Genomic DNA, 21193 nt, shown 5'->3' with positions numbered 1-21193 from the left:
GGCCTCACAATCTCTAAGAATAAAAGATGAATTTTGAAATTTCCATTGAAGATATATGGTACCTAGTGCTACCATAAACATATGTAGGTAATGTCCTATGCCCAGCAACATCACTAAAGCATGTAGTTGCTGAATGACACAGACTAGAGCTGACAGCAGCATGAGTACACAAGAGGGCTTCACAACCCCTAAGATTAAATTATGAATTTCGAAATTTCCATTGAAGATGTATGGTACCTAGTGCTACCATAAACATATATAGGTAATGTCCTAGGCCCAGCAGCATCACTAAATGATGTAGTTGCATAATGACTCAGACTGGAGATGGCTGAAGCATCAGTAAACCATATATTGGAGGAATGGCACAGCCTGGAGGTGGCTGAAGCATCTGTAAACCATATATTGGATGAATGGCACAGCCTGGAGGTGGTTGAAGCATCTGTAAACCATTTATTGGAATAATGGAACAGCCTTGAAGTGGCTGAAGCATCTGTAAACCATATATTGAATCAATGGAGTAGCCTGGAGGTGGCTGAAGCATCAGTAAACCATATATTAGATGAATGGCACAGCCTGGAGGTGGCTGAAGCATCAGTAAACCATATATTGGATGAATGACACAGCCTGGAGGTGTTGGCAGCATGATGAGACCACATAGTGGCTAAATGACACAGCATGGAAGTGTTGGCAGCATGAGGAGACCATATGGTTGCTGAATGACACAGCCAGGAGCTGGCAGCAGCATGAGTAGACACTACGGTTTCAGAATCCCTAAGATTAAAAGACGAATTTTGAAATTTTAATTGAAGATTTATGGTAGCTAGTGCTACCATAAATATTGTTAGGCCCAAGCCCAGGCCCAGCACTATCAATAAACCATATATTGGCTAAATGACACAGCCTGGAGGTGGCTGAAGCATGAGAAGAGACCATATAGTGGCTGAATGAGACAGCCTGGAGGTGGCGGCAGCAGCATCAGGAGTCCTGAAAGTGACCTTGTAACAGAGTGGTGCGGTGGGTGGCAATACCAATACCCGGTGACGAAGGTGGGGGAAAAAGTCTGATGGAATGTTTCTTTGTAACTGGGGAGCAGCGCCTTAAATCTGTTTGGCACTATCATATTTGTGAAGTGTTGGTGTGGCACCATGATCAATCTACTCTCATGTATCAGGTATTGGTGGTTGGAAATCCTGGCTGATCCATGCCTGATTCATCTTCACAAAGGTCAGTCTCTCCATATTTTTCGTGGACAGACGAGTTTTCCTTGGGGTGAATATGGCCCCTGCCGCACTAAACATCCGCTCTGATCACACACTACTGGCCGGGTAGGACACAAATCAAGTTTGGCTGCCCAGAAGTCCAGCGGATCTTCAAGGTGTGTTGGCATGGGCATGTCAAGGTATGCCACCACCTGTGGGTTCAGGTCCTGCTCCAGGTGTACCTGCTGCTGATGAGTTGCTTCACTATGCGGATGAAGAAAGCTAATCATCAGCGACTGTAGACTCAGGCTGCTGCTGATGGAGCTTGTACTGCTCCTGCCACCCCACCCCTCCCCAGCAGCCATGGCAGTGGAAGGTGAGCGCAGGGGGCCCCCCCGATTCAGACCTGAGGATGGACGATGGCGCCGATAGGCATCGGCCAACTGACTACATAGGATGCCTCTGTGGTAGGTCACTTTGTCCTCCCTCTCAGTGGGTGTAAAAAAGGACCCTATTTTGTGGCGGTAGCGAGGGTCCAATAAGGTTGAGATCCAGAAGTCATCCTGCTGCCGAATGGTGACAATTCGGCTGTCACTACGCAAGCAAGTGAGCATGCATCGTGCCATTTCTGCAAGTGACTCGGAGGAACACCGTGCCTCCATCTGCACTGCATACTGCCACGGTGTGTCTGGGTCCTCTGTCTCGCCTTTCTCAGAACTGTCTACTTCCTCTGGCTGCTCCTGCTCCTCCTCTCCTGTCAGATTACTAGAAAAACCGCCCATTTGGCAAAACCTAAACTGTGCTCCACTGTGCCCCTCCCCCTCCTCCTCCTCCAGTTCAGCCCCCACAGGGCTCATGTGGCCGTGAGATGTAGGCGCCACGTCTTCAGTGCCCTGACCAGCCATCCTTTCAAACATGTGTTGTAAGAAATGAAGCAGTGGAATGACGTTGTTCATCCCGTAATCCTGTGACTTAGTAATAATGTGGCTTCCTTAAAGGGCCTGGGCAAACGGCAGGTGTCCCGTGTGAGCTGCCACTGGTTCACATCGAAGTTACACAGGAGAGTACCCCTATGCGCTTGGATCATCAAGAAATCGGTGATGGCTTTTCTCTGTTTGTACAGTCGGTCCAACAAATTGAGGGTGGAATTCCAATGTGTGGCAACGTCACAAATAAGACTATGTTGGGGGATACTGTTCTGACGCTACAGCTCAAGGAGGGTGTGCTTTGTGGTGTACGAGTGGCTGAAGTGCATGCAAAGATTCCCTCTCATTGTTAGGATGTCTTGCAAATGGGGGGAACACTTCAGGAACTGCTTCACAACCAGATTGAACACGTGTGCCTTGCATGGCGCATGGCTCGGGCTTCCCAGTTGCAGCGCTTGCAAGATGTTCTTCCCATTGTCAGTCACCATGGTTCCCATTTCCGGTTTTCGTGGAGTAAGCCATGCTCCGATTTCTTTACGAATGACTTTTAGCAGTTCCTCCCCTGTGTGACTTCATGTGCCAAGGCAAACCATTTGAAGAACAGCGTGACAATGCCATGCCCTGCACACATGATATGCTGAAGGGCCACTAAGACTTGTCTGGGCAGTGGAGGCTGAGGACACGGTGGAGGCTGAGGAGGCAGAGTCGCACACTGTCACAGGAACAACGGCCTGAGAGCATGGAGGAGGAAGCGGTGTGACCTGTGCAAGTTGATGTTGTGGCTGTGCAGGGACCACATTCACCCAGTGAGCCATCAAGGACATGTATTGTCCCTTACCATAGTTACAGCTCCAGACGTCAGTGCTGCCGTGCACTTTGGTGCACACCGACAGGTTCAAGGACTGGCCCACCTTCTCTTCCCCAAAATTGTGCAGGGCTGGTACTGCCTTCTTCGCAAAGAAATGACGGCTTGGGACTCTCCACCTCGGCTCGGCACAAGCCATCAATTCTCTGAAAGGTGCAGAGTCCACCAATTGAAAAGGGAGGGACTGCAGCACCAGCAACTTGGACAGGAACATATTCAGCTTCTGCGCCATTGGATGAGTGGGCGCATACTGTTGTCTCTTGGAGATGGCTTCGCCGATGGATTGTTTGTGGAATGGCTGACTAAAAGTAGGAGGAGCAGGAGCATCTGAAGCAACAGAAGGAAGGTACGACACACAGCTCCCTTTGGCTGAGGTGGTGGAGCCTTGGCTCTCTGAAAGAGGGAGCGGCGTGCCACTGGGTGATGCAGCAGGCTGGACCACTACATCGAAAGCCATGGTTATCCCAGGCCGCTTTATGGTGGCGAAGCATATGTTGACGCAGGGCAGTGGTACCAACATTGGGATGCTGGCCACGCTTCGCATTCTGCTTACATATCTTGCATGTGGCTATGTGAACCTCCTCCGGATACTTGATGAAAAACACCCACACAGCTGAGTAGCTGATTTTCCCACCAACAGTCTCCACTAATTGACTGCTACTACCACCATCTCCAGGAACACCTGTTCCACTATCTCATGGGAAGGTAGGCTGCCGTGAAGCAGGTGGTCTCTCCAGGGCACGTTTGTCTCCAGAATTTCCACTTCTGCCACCATGCTGACTGCCAACCATGCTACCACCTTGCTGACTCCGCTGCTGCCTTAAGGGCAACCTGCAACTCTCTTCTCCTTATGATGATGAAGACCCGGCTCCCAATTGTGATCGGCTTTATCATCAACAACAAGTGTCTGCACGTCATTGATGTCCTCCTCAGGTTCCTCAACAGTGTCTGCTTCAGGACCCTGAACCCTGGCAACACCGCCTCCCACTTCACTCTCCTCTTCACTACTTGCCCACCTAGCGGGGGAAGCGGCAGATGTCTCCTCCCCCTATTGGCTGGGCAGTAGTTGCTGACTGCCTCTATTAGATCGTCCTCACTGAATAGTGGAGCTGAACCCACAGCATAAGATACTTCTTTTGGGGAGGGAACAGCATAGGACAGAGGCAATGGGAGGACAGGGACTGCTCCCGGGCCATGCCAACTGAAGGTTGTGTCTGAGGAACTCACCGACTGTTGACTTGGGATATCAGATGTCACTTGTGATTAAGGGGATGATCGTGTTAACCAATCGTTGATGGCAGATGGGTTGCTGGTCGAGACATGACCGCTAGCTGATACCGAAAGCTTAAATTTTATTGAATCCATTTTTCCTTCTACTCGTGAGATGTTCCCTGTGCCACTGGCTGCAATACAACCCCAAAGCATGATTGATCCACCCCCATGCTTAATAGTTTGACAGAGGTTCTTTTCATTAAATTCTGTTCCCCTTCTTCTCCAGACGTACCTTTGCTCATTCCGGTCAAAAAGTTAAATTTTAAGCTCATTGGTCCACAGAACTTGTTTACCAAAATGCATGAGGCTTATCTATATGTTCATTTGCAAAGTTCAAATGCTGATTCTTGTGGGGAGGACGTAGAAGAGATTTTCTTCTGATGACTCTTGCATGAAGACCATATTTGTACAAGTATCTCTGTATAGTGGAATAGTGTACCACAACTCCAGTGTCTGCCAGATCTTTCTGGAGGGATTGTGCAGTCAAACGTGGGTTTTGAATTGTTTTTCTCACAATCCTGCGAGCTGTTCTGTCTGATATTTTTCATGGTCTTCCAGATCTTGCTTTAACTTCCACTGTTCCTAATGACTGCCATTTCTTAATTACATTCCGAACAGGGGATATTGACATCTGGAAACGTTTTGCTATCTTCTTAAAGCCTTCTCCAGATTTGTAAGCATCAACTATTTTCAGTTTCAGATTTCTAGACAACTGCTTAGAAGAACCCATGGTGCTAATTGTTGGGGCAAGGTCAGATGAGTCTGGGCATTTAAAACCTTTGAGATTGGCATCACCTGGTATTCCCAGATGATGATTGAGAACAATCCATGACACAGGCAGGTCTCAGCTTTGCAAAGGGGGCAGTGCATGTGTTACGCTATGCGCTCCGGCCTCACATGCTGGCTGTGAGCGCATTGTCCCCTTACCTTCTGCTGCCGATGGGACTGGGGCTCGCATTGCGGGACACACCCACATGCAAGCCCCAGTACGTTACTCTCCAGGTGTTTCTCCTGCCTCCGCCTCTCTGCTCTGGCATGCGTGTCCCCGTCCCTTAGGGCACGCGCGCTGGAGTTTTAAGATTTAAAGGGCCAGTACACTCATTAGTGTAACCACCTGTCGCTTATTTATAAATTCCTCCGCCCTCCTAAGTTCTCTGCCAGATCTTTGTTGCCTTGTGCCCTAGAGAAAGCGTTCCATTGTATTGCCTTGCCGTGTACCAGATCTCCTGCTCTTGTGACTTGACCTTGCTCCTCTGCCGCCTGCCTACTGAACTCCTGCTATGCCCCAACTACGCTACTGTGCCACCTGCCCTGACCTACTGCTATCCTGACTACGAGTTGTCTCATCCCTCCTGTGTCTCGCATCTCCTCAGCCGCCTGTGTGGTCGAGCCGTGCCAGGGGTAGCAACCTGGGTGTCGCCTGCAGCTGCAAGCCCATCCCGCTTTGCAGCGGCCTCTTTTTTTTTTTTTTATAATATTCTTTTTTATTTTTTAGAAATGCTACAACATACAAGTCTTATGAATTCCATCAGATGCAAATTCCATTAAAATACAGAATTTACAATTCACCCCTTAAGACCCACCCCCCCTTCCCCCCGACCTCCCGTGAGCAAAAAAAAAATAAAATAAAAAAGGACTTATATCCTCAGATATTCCTTTTTCAGTCCGGACCACCATTCTTGAACTTGCAGTGGCTCAGTTGAAATCCATTTCCGAACCAGAGTTAATCTCCCATAGAAAAGGCCCAAAACGACCTTTTTTCTTATTTGGTACCCTCTAATATTTACCGGGTCATCCCCCAAAATTGCTGAGACCGCAGCTGGTTCCACCCTAACCTTCCATTCTTTTTCCATTCTTTTGCAAATATTTGATCCAAATTTTCGCACTTCCCCACACTCCCACATCATGTGCAGAAAACCAACCCTGTCCTCCCCACAGTTTGGGCAACATACAAAGCTAGTCTTCCCGATTTTTTTCATGAAATAAGGAGTATAATATAATCTATATATGATATTATATTGTATCATCATTATTATTTTTTGTAATTGAGTTCATTCTTAAGTATATTCTATTCCATTGTTCCTCCATTATTACCCCCAATTCCCTCTCCCACTTCTTTCTACTAAAATGTTCTGGTACATTTTTGGCTTTATTTCTAATTTCTCCATACACCACTGAAAGTACTTTTTTTATCACTCCGCCTATTAATTTTTGGATTAAAGTGTCTCCCCTCGGGATCACCAGCCCTTCTTGATCGATTTCATAAATGTTTCTCTAATTTTCAGATATTCCAACCATCCTCCACCCCCCAGTCTAGTTTGTCCCCCCCAACTCCTCCCATGATACAAATTTCCCATTATTCCAAACATCCTTAATCATTTTTATCCCAGAACTCCTCATACTCTCAAACTCCGTACTTCTTAGTTCCACCGTGAAGTGTTTATTATCCCAGATTGTGGCATTTTCCAAAATACTTTTAATCCCTAGTGTTTGTTTTAATATTTTACATGATTTCCTTAATTGTATAACAAGTTCATTATTCTCTAATCCCGTACTTGTGCCCGTGCCCTTCCCCCCTGCCTCTAAAAATTGATGGATATCATCATAAGCTCCCTGTTGAGATTTAATAATGTGTCTAAAAAAATCCACTTCCCCCCATCTATTAATAAGATATATCTGTGAAGCCAAAAAGTACCCTCTAATATCTGGGAACTCCAGCCCCCCCCCCCCCCCTATCCTTGGGGAGGCTGAGGTAGTCCATCTTAATTCTCGTTCGACATCTCCCCCAAATTAGAGAATTGAGAATTGATTTTATCTTCCTAAATAATCCCTCCTCACACCAAACTGGGGTAGCTCCAAATAAAAATAACAATTTTGGAAGAATTATAGTTTTAATTAGACAAATTCGGTCCATTTATTCCAAATTTGAGCCTTCCTCTCCACTTCCTTAACCACCGGTTTCAAGTTCAATGAGTGGAAATCTTCGATATTTTTTGAAATTTTAATACCCAAATACCTGAAATTCTCTTCCTTATTCAACACTCTTACCTTCCCTCCCGTTACTGGGGTGCTTTCCCCCAGTGGCAGAAATATTGATTTCTCCCAATTAATTTCTAGCCCTGAATACCCTCCAAACTCCTTTATAATCTCCATTACCTTACACAGGTCCCCATCCCCCTTGAGAAATAAAAGGATGTCCTCCGCGTAAAGGGATAGCTTGTCCTCTCTCCCCCTCGCCCCAAACCCCCCAATCTCTTCCTCTGCTCTGATCCTAATTGCAAGAGGCTCCACACTAAGGGCAAAAAGCAATGGGGAGAGAGGACACCCCTGTCTGGTCCCCCTTGTTAGAGAGAAATCTTCCGATTTCTCCCCATTTACTAGCACTCTGGCTCTGGGGGCCGAATACAACAGTCGGACCATTTTTATAAATTTCTCCCCTATTCCGAACCCTATCAACACCCCCCATAGGAACTCCCACTCCACCCTGTCAAAGGCCTTTGAGGCATCTAGGGACAGGATGGAGTGGGAATCCCCCCCTTCCATCCCCCCAATTCTATGTTGGCAAATACCCTCTGAATATTCAGACAGGCCATTCTCCAAGGGATAAACCCACATTGATCCCGATGGACCAAATCCCCCACTACCCGTTGCAACCTGACTGCCATCAACTTTGCAAAAATGTTGACATCTGTGTTCAAAAGCGAGATGGGCCGATAAGATCCCATCTCGCTTTCCTCCTTCCCCTCCTTTAATATTAATACAATTATTGATTCTCTCATCGATAGGGGGAGCTGACCCTCTTTCATACTTGCCTCCAATACTCTCACCAAGGCAGGGATCAAGACAGGCCCATATTTCCGGAATACCTCAAAGGGCAGGCCATCACTGCCTGGTGATGTATTATTACCTGTGATCTTACTCAAAACCTCCTCCACTTCCCTTATCGTAATGGGTTCTTCCAATTTCTCTCCTAACGCTCCCTCCACCCGAGGGAATACAATCCTGCTCAAATATTCGCTTATCTCCCCCTCATATACTTTCAATTCCAGCGGATCCACATACACCGGAGTTCCTGTCTTCAGAAACATGAGTATTACAGCATGCTATAAATGCTGCAGGGTGCCCAAACTTTTGCATGCCATTTTTTTGTTTTCTGTTATTTTGAAAGTGTAAATGATGGAAATAAAATCTAACTTTTGTTGACATATTATAAGAATGTCTAATCTGTAATTTGATGCCTTTTGGAGATTTTTCCATCTTTCCTTCGCATCTTTATACACATTAATACAAATTACCTGAGGTGCCCAAACTTTTGATCCCCACTGTACAAAGAATACCTTCATACCCATACATTGCGTGCTCCCCATGCCCTATTGCTGATTTTGGAGATTTCAATCATAATAATCATTATAATAATAATATAAATTCATCCTTAACCCGCTCAGGACCCATGACGTAACGTTACGTCCCGACACCCTGGGTCTTAAGGACCCATGACGTACAGTTACGGAGATCGGGTCGGGATGCCTGCTGAAATCCCAGGGGGGTCATCAGACCCCCCCATGTCGACGATCGCCGCAAATCGCATGTGAATTTGCACATGCGATTTGCGGCTATTCCGGCGATGCGGGTCACGTGTGACCCGCTGACCCGGAGATACTAGGTGATCGGGGGTGTATGATACAACCCCTACCACCCACTGTATCTATGGGGAGGTGGCGATTTCTTCCCCCCCCCCCCCCCCCCCCAGGATCGCTGCTATTGGCCAATAGCAGCCGGCAGGGGAGGGGTTAACAGCATCTTCCCGCAGCTCCCGCTGCTGGCTGAGTTCAGTCAGCGGTCAGAGCTGCTGGAGGAAGACCGGAACCCCCCCCCCCCTCTGCCGAGATCGGAGCCCCCACAGAAGAAAAGAAGCCCCCCATAGATCAGGGAAAGAATACAATCCAGGGAAAGGTAGGGTAAAAAGTAAAAAAAAAGTAAAAATTTGTTTCCCCCCCCCCTGACCACCTAATAGGTCCCCAAGGGTCTTCTGCAATTTTTCAGTGTGACCCGGGCCCTATTAGGGGTTCAGGGCGCTGCATTAGCCCCCCCATTTTTTTGGGGCTGCAGCATTTTTTCCCCCCATATAACAGTGTGTGATTTCTAATCACACACCGTTATACATAGTTACACCAAGCACACACACAGTACATACCTCCCCCCCCCCCCGTCATCGACCCCCTCCCCCGCCACTGCCAAGCAAAGCCACGCACCCCCCATGATAGTGGCCCAGTGGCCGGCACTAGTGCGAGTGGTGATGCCGCTCGTACTAGGAGCCCGACCCCCCAGACAAGTTTACCGGAGCCCCCTTCCGATGAACCTGTCTGGAGACCCCCAGAGGCTTATCAGCCACGGATTGCAAAGTTTGTTGGCGACTCCGGAATCCGGATTGACAATTCTGGATTCACGGAAATTGACTATTTCAGTTATTTCTTCAGTCACAGTTTTGTCAATCTGATGGTGGAGCAGATGAATCTGTACGCCAGGCAGTTCATCTTCCACCAGTATATTCCCTTGAAGCGGGCGCGATATGGCGTGAAGCTCTATAAACTTTGTGAGAGTACCTCCGGGTACACTCTCAAGTTTAGAGTGTATGAGCGACGAGATTCCCGTATTGAACCCCCAGATTGTTCCCCCACTCTGGGTGTTAGCGGGAAAATCGTTTGGGAGCTTGTGCACCCATTGCTGGATAAGGGTTACCACGTGTACGTGGACAACATTTATACCAGCATCCCTCTGTTCACATCCCTTGCCGACAGATCGACGTCCGCTTGTGGGACCGTGCGGAAAAACCAGAGAGGCCTCCATCTAAATTTTGTTAAGACACCTATTCCCAAGGGTGAATCCCGTGCCCTTACCCATGAAAACCTGTTGCTGGTCAAGTATAAGGATAAGAGGGATGTCCTTATGCTGACCACTATTCATGGTAACGGCAGCTCACCTGTCCCTGTTCGAGGTACCACAACAATGGTCCTCAAGCCCGATTGTATTCTGGACTACAATCGGTATATGGGGGGAGTTGATCTTTCTGATCAAGTCCTCAAGCCATATAACGCCATGCAGAAAACACGTTACTAAAAAGTTGCGGTCTACATGGTACAGGTTGCCATGTACAACTCTTTTGTACTATCCCAATACGCTGGCAACACAGGGACATTTCTCCAGTTCCAAGAAGAAGTCCTAAAGGTCCTGATCTTTGGCGACCGGGAAAGAACAGGTCGGACTTCCCAAGGAACTGGAAATATAGGTGCCAGGATCGTCCCAGGCCAACACTTTCCAGGTGAGGTCCCCCACACTGGAAAGAAGGGACAAGCCCAGAAAAGATGCAGAGTGTGTTACAAGAGGGGGTTTCGGAAGGACACCATCACTCAATGTGACACTTGGCCCCGATCAGCCGGGCCTCTGCATTAAGGATTGCTTCAGGGAGTATCACACTTCCATGGAGTACTACATTTTCCCTCTTCATTTTAATTTTCCACAATTTGACCCCAATGTACCAAGTCCAGAGTACATTCCAAGTTTTAACCCCATAAAACCACTAAATTGCCCCAAAAAAATGTTTAATCAAAAAATAAAAATAACTGATGAGACCTCTGGGGGTATTTTTTTTTAATAAAAAATGGGTCATGGGTCACTGAGTCACTATCATCGGGGACTTTTTATGTTGCCTCAAATGCGCAGCGCTCTCTCCACCTGAGCGGGGTGCGCAATTGAGGCAACAGGTTAGGGACGGCCACACACATCACATTCCCAGAATGATGATTCAGAGCATAGGGTTTGGGGTGGGCATATTTTTTAGTTTTGGCTATGCTCTGGATCATCATTCTGGGAACATAACCTGTTTTATAATTTTATGTCCTACTGTACCCCATTTTAGTTATTTAGTGTACCCCAGTTATTTACCCCATGCAATGCCCCTTGAGGGGGGGTCCCACTGTTCTGGCTCCATAGGAGAAATACACAGCTCAAGGACCCTGACTGATCTCCGACACCTCTGAGACCGGTGTGCATGCTGTTTACGCCCAGACATGAGGTATGTCCTTACTCCAAAAAAATGTACTTACAAATTTACAATGACATTTTCTCCTTTTACCACTTGTGAAAATGAAAAATTTGGGGTAACCCCAGCATTTTAGTGTAAAAAAATCAAATTTTTCCTTTTCACATCCCACTTAATGAACATTTATCAAACACCTGTGGGGGGTTAAGGCTCACTGTACCCCTTGTTACGTTCCTTGCGGGGTGTAGTTTCCAAAATAGTATGCCATGTGTTTGTTTTTTTGCTGTCCTGGCACCATAGGGGCTTCCTAAATGCGACATGCCCCCCCCCCCCATTTCAGCAAAATTTGCAAATGTGACTCCTTCTCTTCTAAACATTGTAGTGCGCCTGCAGTGCACTTGACGTCCACATATGGGGTGTTTCCATACTCAGAAGAGATGGGGTTACAAATTTTGGGGGGCATTTTCTCCTATTACCCCTTGAAAAAATTGAAAATTTGGGGAAAAACTAGCATTTTAGTGAAAAATAAGAAAAAATAATTTACACATCCAACTTTTAATGAAAAGTGGTCAAACACCTGTGGGGTGTTAAAGGGGTAGTCCAGTGGTGAGAAACGTATCCCCTATCCTAAGGATAGGGGATAGGTTTGAGATTGCGGGGGGTCCGACCGCTGGGGCCCCCTGCGATCTCTCTGTATGGGGCCCCGGCTCTCGGCCCAGATAGCGGGTGTCGACCCCGGCACGAAGCGGCGGCCGACACGCCCCCTCAATACATCGTTATGGCAGAGCCGGAGATTGCCGAAGGCAGCGCTTCGGCTCTGCCATAGAGTTGTATTGAGGGGGCGTGTCGGCCGCCGCCTCGTGCGGAGGTCGACACGCCCCCTTCCCGCGGGCTGTCGGGGCTCCGTACAGGAGATCGCAGGGGGCCCCAGCGGTCGGACCCCCCGCGATCTGCAACTTATCCCCTATCCTTAGGAATAAGTTGCTCACCACTGAGTCACCACTGGACTACTCCTTTAAGGCTCACTGTACCCCTTGTTACGTTCCTTGAGGGGTGTAGTTTCCAAAATAGTATGCCATGTGTTTTTTTTTTGCTGTCCTGGCACCATAGGGGCTTCCTAAATGGGACATGCCCCCCAAAAAACATTTCAGAAAAAATTGCTTTGCAAAAGCCAGATGTGACTCCTTCTCTTCTGAGCATTGTATTGCGCCCGCAGTGCACTTGGCGTCCACATATAGGGTGTTTCCATACTCAGAAGAGACGGGGTTTCAAATTTTGGAGGGCATTTTCTCCTATTACCCCTTGCAATAATTGAAAATTTGGGGGAAAACTAGCATTTTAGTGAAATAAAAGAAAAAATAATTTACACATCCAAGATTTAACGAAAAGTCGTCAAACACCTGTGGGGTGTTAAGGCTCACTGTACCCTTTGTTACGTTCCTTGAGGGGTGTAGTTTCCAAAATAGTATGCCATGTGTTTTTTTTTTTTGCTGTCCTGGCACCGTAGGGGCTTCCTAAATGGGACATGCCCCCCAAAAACCATTTCAGGAAAAATTGCTTTGCAAAAGCCAGATGTGACTCCTTCTCTTCTGAGCATTGTAGTGCGCCCGCAGTGCACTTGACGTCCACATATGGGGTGTTTCCATACTCAGAAGAGATGGGGTTACAAATTTTGGGGTGCATTTTCTCCTATTACCCCTTGAAAAAATTGAAAATTTTGGGGAAAACTAGAATTTTAGTGAATTTTTTTTTTATAATTTACACATCCAACTTTAACGAAAAGTCGTCAAACACCTGTGGGGTGCTAAGGCTCACTGTACCCCTTGTTACGTTCCTTGAGGGGTGTAGTTTCCAAAATCTTATGCCATGTGGTTTTTTTCTGCTCTCCTGGCACCATAGGGGCTTCCTAAATGTGACATGCCCCCAAAAACCATTTCAGAAAAACTCACTCTCCAAAATCCCACTGTCGCTCCTTCCCTTCTGAGCCCTCTAGTGCACCCACCAAACACTTGACATACACATATGAGGTATTTCATTACTCGAGAGAAAGTGGATTACACATTTTAGGAAGATTTCTCTCCCTTTACCCCATGTAAAATTCAAAAACAGGGTCTACAAGAACATGCGAGTGTAAAAAATGAAGATTTAGAATTTTCTCCTTCAATTTGCTGCTATTCCTGTGAAACACCCAAAGGGTTAACAAACCTTTTGAATGTCATTTTGAATACTTTGAGGGGTGCAGTTTTTATAATGGGGTCATTTGTGGGGTATTTCTAATAAGAAGGCCCTTCAAATCCACTTCAAAATAGAACTGGTCCCTAAAACATTTTGATTTTGAAAATGTTGTGAAAAATTGGAAAATTGCTACTATAATTTGAAGCCCTCTGATGTCTTCCAAAAGTAAAAACATTTCAACTTTATGATGCAATCATAAAGTAGACATGTTGTATATGTGAATCATTATATAATTTATTTGGAATATTCATTTTCCTTAGCCTTTTAGATGTTCAAAAAATGGCCGGGTCCTACAGTGAAAATTGGCTGGGTCCTTAAGGGGTTAAACAAAGTTTCAAAACAGCAACCAGCAACTCTTATAAGCAGTCATATATGGCAATTTAACAATCCAGGAGTAAAGTTTTTTGTGTGCCTCTGCCACACATACCTTCTTGTTCTACATAGATTTGGAACTATATCATTTTTTATACCGCATTGTCTTTTAGGTAAAGACAATGTGATATATATGTATATCAAGTTGGGACGTATGAGCATGCCAACTACTTGAACATACACTACCAGGAGTGTTTATAATCACAACTTTAATACATACAAGGCTGTTGTCACGATGCCGGCTGGCAGGTAGTGGATCCTCTGTGCCAGAGAGGGATGGCGAGGACCGCGCTAGTGGACCGGTTCTAAGCCACTACAGGTTTTCACCAGAGCCCGCCGCAAAGCGGGATGGTCTTGCTGCGGCGGTAGTGACCAGGTCGTATCCACTAGCAACGGCTCACCTCTCTGGCTGCTGAAGATGCTGAAGATAGGCGAGGTACAAGGGAGTAGGCAGAAGCAAGGTCGGACGTAGCAGAAGGTCGGGGGCAGGCGGCAAGGATCGTAGTCAGGGGCAACGGCAGGAGGTCAGGAACACGGACTAGGAACAGACAAGGGAACGCTTTCACTAGGCACAAGTGCAACAAGATCCGGCCAGGGAGTGCAGGGGAAGTGAGGTGATATAGGGAAGTGCACAGGTGAACACACTAATTGGAACCACTGCGCCAATCAGCGGCGCAGTGGCCCTTTAAATCGCAGAGACCCGGCGCGCGCGCGCCCTAGGGAGCGGGGCCGCGCGCGCCGGGACAGAACAGACGGAGAGCGAGTCAGGTACGGGGACCGGGGTGCGCATCGCGAGCGGGCGCTACCCGCATCGCGAATCGCACCCCGGCTGAAGGCGGGACCGCAGCGCACCCGGTCAGTGGATCTGACCGGGGCGCTGCAACAACGAAGATGAGGCGAGCGCTCCGGGGAGGAACGGGGACCCGGAGCGCTCGGCGTAACAGTACCCCCCCCCTTGGGTCTCCCCCTCTTCTTGGGGCCAAAGAACCTGAGAAAGAAAAACTCAATTTTTCCGTGATGAGGTCCGATGCAAATTAGGAGGGGTTCTGTGTGGAAACGTACGAGACAGTCCAATCTTTTATTGTAAAAACAATAGATGTAGAGGGGTCTGGCGAGACTGGTCACAGGAACGTAGAACCTGTTGATGAGAGAGGCCAAAAAAAATTTTCCTGCAGATCCGGAATCCAAGAAGAGCATAGTAGAGAAGGAGAAGGTAGAGGCAGATATCCGCACAGGCACAGTAAGGCGTGGAGAAGCAGAGTTGACATCAAGAACTGTGTCACCTTTGTGCGGAGTCAGCGTACGTCTTTCCAGGCGGGGAGGACGGATAGGACAATCCTTCAGGAAGTGTTCGGTACCGGCATAGTACAGGCAAAGATTCTCCATGCGGCGTCGTGTCCTCTCTTGAGGTGTCAAGCGAGACCGGTCAACTTGCATAGCCTCCGCGGCGGGAAGCACAGGAACAGATTGCAGAGGACCAGAGGAGAGAGGAGCCGGGGAGAAAAAACGCTTCGTGCGAACAAAGTCCATATCCAGGCGGAGCTCCAGACGCCATCCGGAAGAACGCATGTCAATGCGAGTGGCAAGGTGAATGAGTTCATGTAGGTCAGCAGGAGTCTCTCGTGCGGCCAGAACATCTTTAATGTTGCTGGATAGGCCTTTTTTAAAGGTCGCGCAGAGAACCTCACTATTCCAGGACAACTCGTAAGCAAGAGCACGGAACTGAATGGCGTACTCGCCAACGGAAGAAACACCCTGGGCCAGGTTCAGCAGGGCAATCTCGGCTGAAGAAGCTCGGGCAGGTTCCTCAAAGACACTTCGAATTTCCGAGAAGAAGGAGTGTACAGAGGCAGTGACGGGGTCATTGCGGTCCCAGAGCGGTGCGGCACATGACAGGGCTTTTCCAGACAGAAGGCAGACTACGAAAGCCACCTTAGACCTTTCAGTAGGAAACTGGTCCGACATCATCTCCAAGTGCTGGGAACATTGCGAAAGAAAGCCACGGCAATACTTAGAGTCCCCATTAAATTTGTCCGGCAAGGACAGGCAGAGGCTAGGAGTGGCCACTCGCTGCGGAGGAGGTGCAGGAGCTGGCGGAGGAGAAGATTGCTGGAGAAGTTGCGACTGAAGTTGGTGCGAAATGGTGGACATTTCCGACAGCTGACGGGTTAGAAGGGCGATCTGTCGGGCTTGCTGGGCGGCCACCGTGGTGAGGTCAGCGATAACTGACAGAGGAACTTCAGCGGGATCCATGGCCGGATCTACTGTCACGATGCCGGCTGGCAGGTAGTGGATCCTCTGTGCCAGAGAGGGATGGCGAGGACCGCGCTAGTGGACCGGTTCTAAGCCACTACAGGTTTTCACCAGAGCCCGCCGCAAAGCGGGATGGTCTTGCTGCGGCGGTAGTGACCAGGTCGTATCCACTAGCAACGGCTCACCTCTCTGGCTGCTGAAGATGCTGAAGATAGGCGAGGTACAAGGGAGTAGGCAGAAGCAAGGTCGGACGTAGCAGAAGGTCGGGGGCAGGCGGCAAGGATCGTAGTCAGGGGCAACGGCAGGAGGTCAGGAACACGGACTAGGAACAGACAAGGGAACGCTTTCACTAGGCACAAGTGCAACAAGATCCGGCCAGGGAGTGCAGGGGAAGTGAGGTGATATAGGGAAGTGCACAGGTGAACACACTAATTGGAACCACTGCGCCAATCAGCGGCGCAGTGGCCCTTTAAATCGCAGAGACCCGGCGCGCGCGCGCCCTAGGGAGCGGGGCCGCGCGCGCCGGGACAGAACAGACGGAGAGCGAGTCAGGTACGGGGACCGGGGTGCGCATCGCGAGCGGGCGCTACCCGCATCGCGAATCGCACCCCGGCTGAAGGCGGGACCGCAGCGCACCCGGTCAGTGGATCTGACCGGGGCGCTGCAACAACGAAGATGAGGCGAGCGCTCCGGGGAGGAACGGGGACCCGGAGCGCTCGGCGTAACAGCTGTAAAGTGCATAGTTGGATAGACTCTAAGAGTAATTTATCTGAGCATTTGTTTGGAGGAAAGCCTGTAAGGAAAATGTAGCTGATTCCTTTCAAAAACAGCACCACACCTGTCCTTGTGTGTGATATTACAACTCAGCTCCATTAACTGCAATAGAACCTAGCTGCAATACCACACATAAAATTAGGACAAGAGGGACCCTGTTTCTGAAAGAAAGTAGCTACAGGTATTTATTTTTTTAACCCTGAATTTCCCTTTTAAAGGGGTACTCCACTGCCCCAGCGACCGGAACATTTTGTTCAAAACGCTCGGTGCGGTATGTGTGGATTGTGACGTCACACCATGCCCCCTCAATGCAAGTCTATGGGAAGAGGCGTGGCAGCTGCCATCCCTGCCTCCCATAGACGTGCTGGGGCAGTGGAGTTACCCCTTTAAGTTCCCTAAAAACACAGTTTAAACTAATTTCACTAAAGATTCCTACCCTAAGGGATTTGTTGTATCTACCAAGGGCATGCTGATGGAACATTCTGGTTCTCTCAGTTACAACAAATTTGAACTTCCACTGTTGACCTTCCATCAGTTCCTATTGCTGAGACATGCTGCACTATTTCTATATCAATATCTGTCTGAGAAGTGTATGACCAAATTGCTCTTTAGTGGTTCCTTTTGATTTTTTTTTTGCCTACTGACGACTCATTTTTTCAGGGTCCGAAGATTTAAAAAAAATGGGAAACTTATGTGGGAAAATTCTCAAATAAACAAAGAAGTTATAAAGTTATGTTCTTACAGCAAAACACTAATTTACTATTGCAAATGCACCAGAATTGTGGCATGATTTGCACACAATAAATTTACAATACTTTAATCGTACACATCTATAATGATTTTGAAACACTTTTCTGTTTTGTTAGATTTTAAGGCAGCAGAAATCCTTTCTCAGATAAAACAGCATTGAGCCTGTTCTGAAGAAAACTACTGTGACTGAGAAAGGCTTCCTGCTGCCTTAAAGGGGTACTCTGCTGTTAGAGATCTTATCCCCTATCCAAAGGATAGGGGATAAGATGTCTGATCACCGGGGGCCTACAGCTGGGGACCCCCTCGATCAGCCCGGTACCTCATCAGCCCGGAGCTAAGTTTTCTCCGAGGCTGATGACGGGTGGTGCAGGGGATGAAGCATTGTGATGTCACGGCCCGCCCTGAAAATGACCAGAAACAAACAATTTTAGTCTTTGGAATTTTTTGAACATTGACTGTGTGGTTTAATTAATATTTTTATAGTTCGGACATTTACGCACGCGGCTATACCACATATGTTGTATAAAGTCCAGAGAGAAAGAATGGGACTGCACTCTCCAGTGATGCAAAACAAACACCTTTTTTATTCCGGTACAGTAAATCTTTTACAGCAGGACAATCGCAAGTGCGTTCACAAAGTACGAGCGACAATTGTTTTGCGCGGTTGCGCTTCCTCTTGACCCACATATGTTTATTTATGTTTAAATATTTTATATATTTTTTTTATGGGAAAAGGGGGGTGATTCAAACTTTTATAAGGGAAGGGGTTAAATCACATTTATTAACTTTTTTTAAAACTATTTTTACACCATTTTTTTTTGTTCCCATAGGGGGCTATTACATGCAATCTTCTGATTGCATACACTGTCCAATGCTATGCCATAGCATAGCATTGATCAGTGTTATCGGCACTCTGCTGCTCCAGCCTGGATCTCAGCTGTTAGGGACGCTGCAATTTCACTGCGGCAGCCCAAAACAGCCTAACTGAGCTGCCGGGAATGGTTTACTTTTGTTTTAGATGCAGCGATCAACTTTGATTGCTGTGTCTAAGGGGCTAATGCCAGTGATGTCTGGCATTAGACACGGGTCCTGGCGGCTGATAGCTTCCGGGACCACCCAGCTATGATGCGGGGTCAGCCTGTGACCCAGTGTCATAGCAGGGGAGCGGTACCAGGGCGTACGGGTACGCCCTTGGTCCTTAAGGTGTTAAAATAACAATGCCCATTCTAAAGTATATAAAAAATAAACCTATTACTTAGTTTAAGCGCTCTTGTGGTGCCTCCTGTGTCCTGCTCCGGTGCCTAGGCGCAATCTTCTTTCTGAGAGTAAGTTAACGAGTGAGCAGTAAAAAATAGGAATTTTTGTAGCGCTGGATTCGGTCCAAAGTAAGATGACATACGGCATAAATCAATATATAACTGTTTATTAAAGGCACATATCAATGCATTTCTGGCCCGGATCAGGCCCTTTTTCAGGACAGAAGTGCATCATCACTTCTATCCTGATTTAACTACTACCCCACATCCGTACAGACATTGTGCTCTTAGTGTAACTGGGCAGGCTGAGTGTACCTAGCCTGTATTAATTCTATTGGTGTTTTTGTCTATTACACTAGGGACACATGTCTTTCTTTTCTTTTCTTGGTTTCTCAGAGTAAGTGTGACTCTTGAACCCAGAGGGACATTGGGGCCCAGTGTGTCACAGTGCTGCTCAGCTAATCACAGGTGAGGCGAGACATTGCTGCAGCCAGTGAATGGCTGAGCAGCAATATGCCCACAGTATGCACAGATCGGACATTTCTGCATACAGTGATACCATACTTCCACAGGGGACTATTTATTGCAATCTTTAGATTGCAAATACTGATCAGAGGTTTGCATATGCAAAGCTACTACTTCTCTGTTCTGCTCGAAATGTAGTTGCTTCATAGATGTGATAGGACTCAGTACATACCTGTACGCCCCTCATTTTCTGGGGGTTAAGGACACAGCCACATTTTTCAAATCTGACCTGTCTCACTTTATACATTAATAACTCTGGGATGTTTTTGTCTATTGTACTGATTCTGAGTGCAGAACAGTTGCTGGTGCCATGTAGAGCAAAGACCCCCCATCAAACAAAAAGAACACCCTCCTGATCCCCAGTGGACAGGGCAGGCTACACTAAGGGTGCTGTCAGTCCACACAACATGGACAGCTTATGTGGCACGGACAACAGACAAGACGTTAAAGAAAAAAAAAACATGTCTGTGGTCAAGGCAGGCTGCACACAGGAATCAGGTCAGACAGATTCCTCAAAAAAGAGCTTGTAACAAAACAAAACAAAATAAAACTCCAGCACCCTGAAAAAGATAATCATAGGTGCTACATTGATCAGCAAGTTATTAAAAAAAGGTATACATCCGAAAAAAAGGCTGGGGGCATGCAGGAGAGGCACCCCTAAGAAGGGTCTGTGTCAAACAGCCCACACTGCTGTGGACCCTAAGGGGGAGATTTATCAAAACCTGTGCAGAGGAAGAGTTGTGCGGTTGCCCATAGCAACCAATCAGATAGCTTCTTTTATTTTTAAAGAGTCCTGTGAAAAATGAAAGAAGTGATCTGATTGCTTGTTATGGGCAACTGCACCACTCTTCCTCTACACAGGTTTTGATAAATCTCCCCCTAAATGTTTATATATATATTTTTTTTAATTCCTAACTCTTCCTCCCTAATCTAAAGATGTCCTTGACCTGAATACAGTGCTGGATAGCACAGGATGGGGCACAGATGGCACAGGGTTTCACTCTTCTCACCATCTTCTGTGTGTGGGCAGGCAGAACAGAGCAACGGGAGGTTAAAGCTTCTTCTGGCACTTGTGACTGTGAAGTGTTGTTTGTCAGTATGAAATGACCCGACGTGTGTGCTAGCTCTAAATGTCGCCACAACAGTGTGACACTATATATGCGGCCATATATATATGGCACGCAGCGTGCAGGAAGCACCCAGTAATGGTGCCTGCACTGTCATTGGCCATGCTATATCATATACAGGTATATAAGACTTGTGCCATTCCCCCACCTCACCGCTCCTGGACAAAGCAGTGGGGGAGCCGTCTATCAGTTACTCATTACATCTGCTGCATTGGGAATTTTATTTTGCTGTCTTATTATCTGTCACACTCACCGGGATGAATCAGAAGGTGGATCCGCTGGACCCGCGAGGAAGGAGTAGAGAGCCGTACCAGGCAAGCAGAATCTAAGACGCCGCTGGTCTTCACCAGAGCCCGCCGCAAAGCAGGATGGACTTGCTGCGGCAGGCGACGTCCTGGCACGACTCGTCCGTGTGGGTTGCCGAGGTGACGCTTGGCTCGGAGTGATGGAGCTGGGATGCTAGAGGCAGACGGCCGACCAGGCAGGGAGAATACTCGTAGTCAGGAATGGCAGTAAGGTCAGGGGCAGGCGGCTCAGGTTCGTGGTCAAGAAACGTAGCAAGGGTTCAGTACACGGTCAGGTCAGAAACAGAACAGTGGG

The 21193-nt window shown here is 47.7% G+C and overlaps 1 protein-coding gene across 1 annotated transcript in view; it reads right to left on the bottom strand.

Moving 5' to 3' along the window:
• The window catches only part of CREB5 (cAMP responsive element binding protein 5), a 616745-nt gene extending 595880 nt beyond the window's left edge, over nucleotides 1–20865 (bottom strand). Inside the window, exon 1 of the mRNA XM_056519876.1 lies at nucleotides 20847–20865. The gene's annotated coding sequence lies outside the window, so the exon portion shown is untranslated. The remainder of the gene's footprint in view (nucleotides 1–20846) is intronic.
• Between the last annotated feature and the right edge of the window lie 328 nt (nucleotides 20866–21193).

This window comes from Hyla sarda, chromosome 5 (genome assembly GCF_029499605.1).
Source record: "Hyla sarda isolate aHylSar1 chromosome 5, aHylSar1.hap1, whole genome shotgun sequence".
Classification (NCBI taxonomy): domain Eukaryota; kingdom Metazoa; phylum Chordata; class Amphibia; order Anura; family Hylidae; genus Hyla; species Hyla sarda.
The sequence above is the reverse complement of the archived record's forward strand: the minus strand, read 5'-3'. Positions and strand labels throughout refer to the sequence as shown.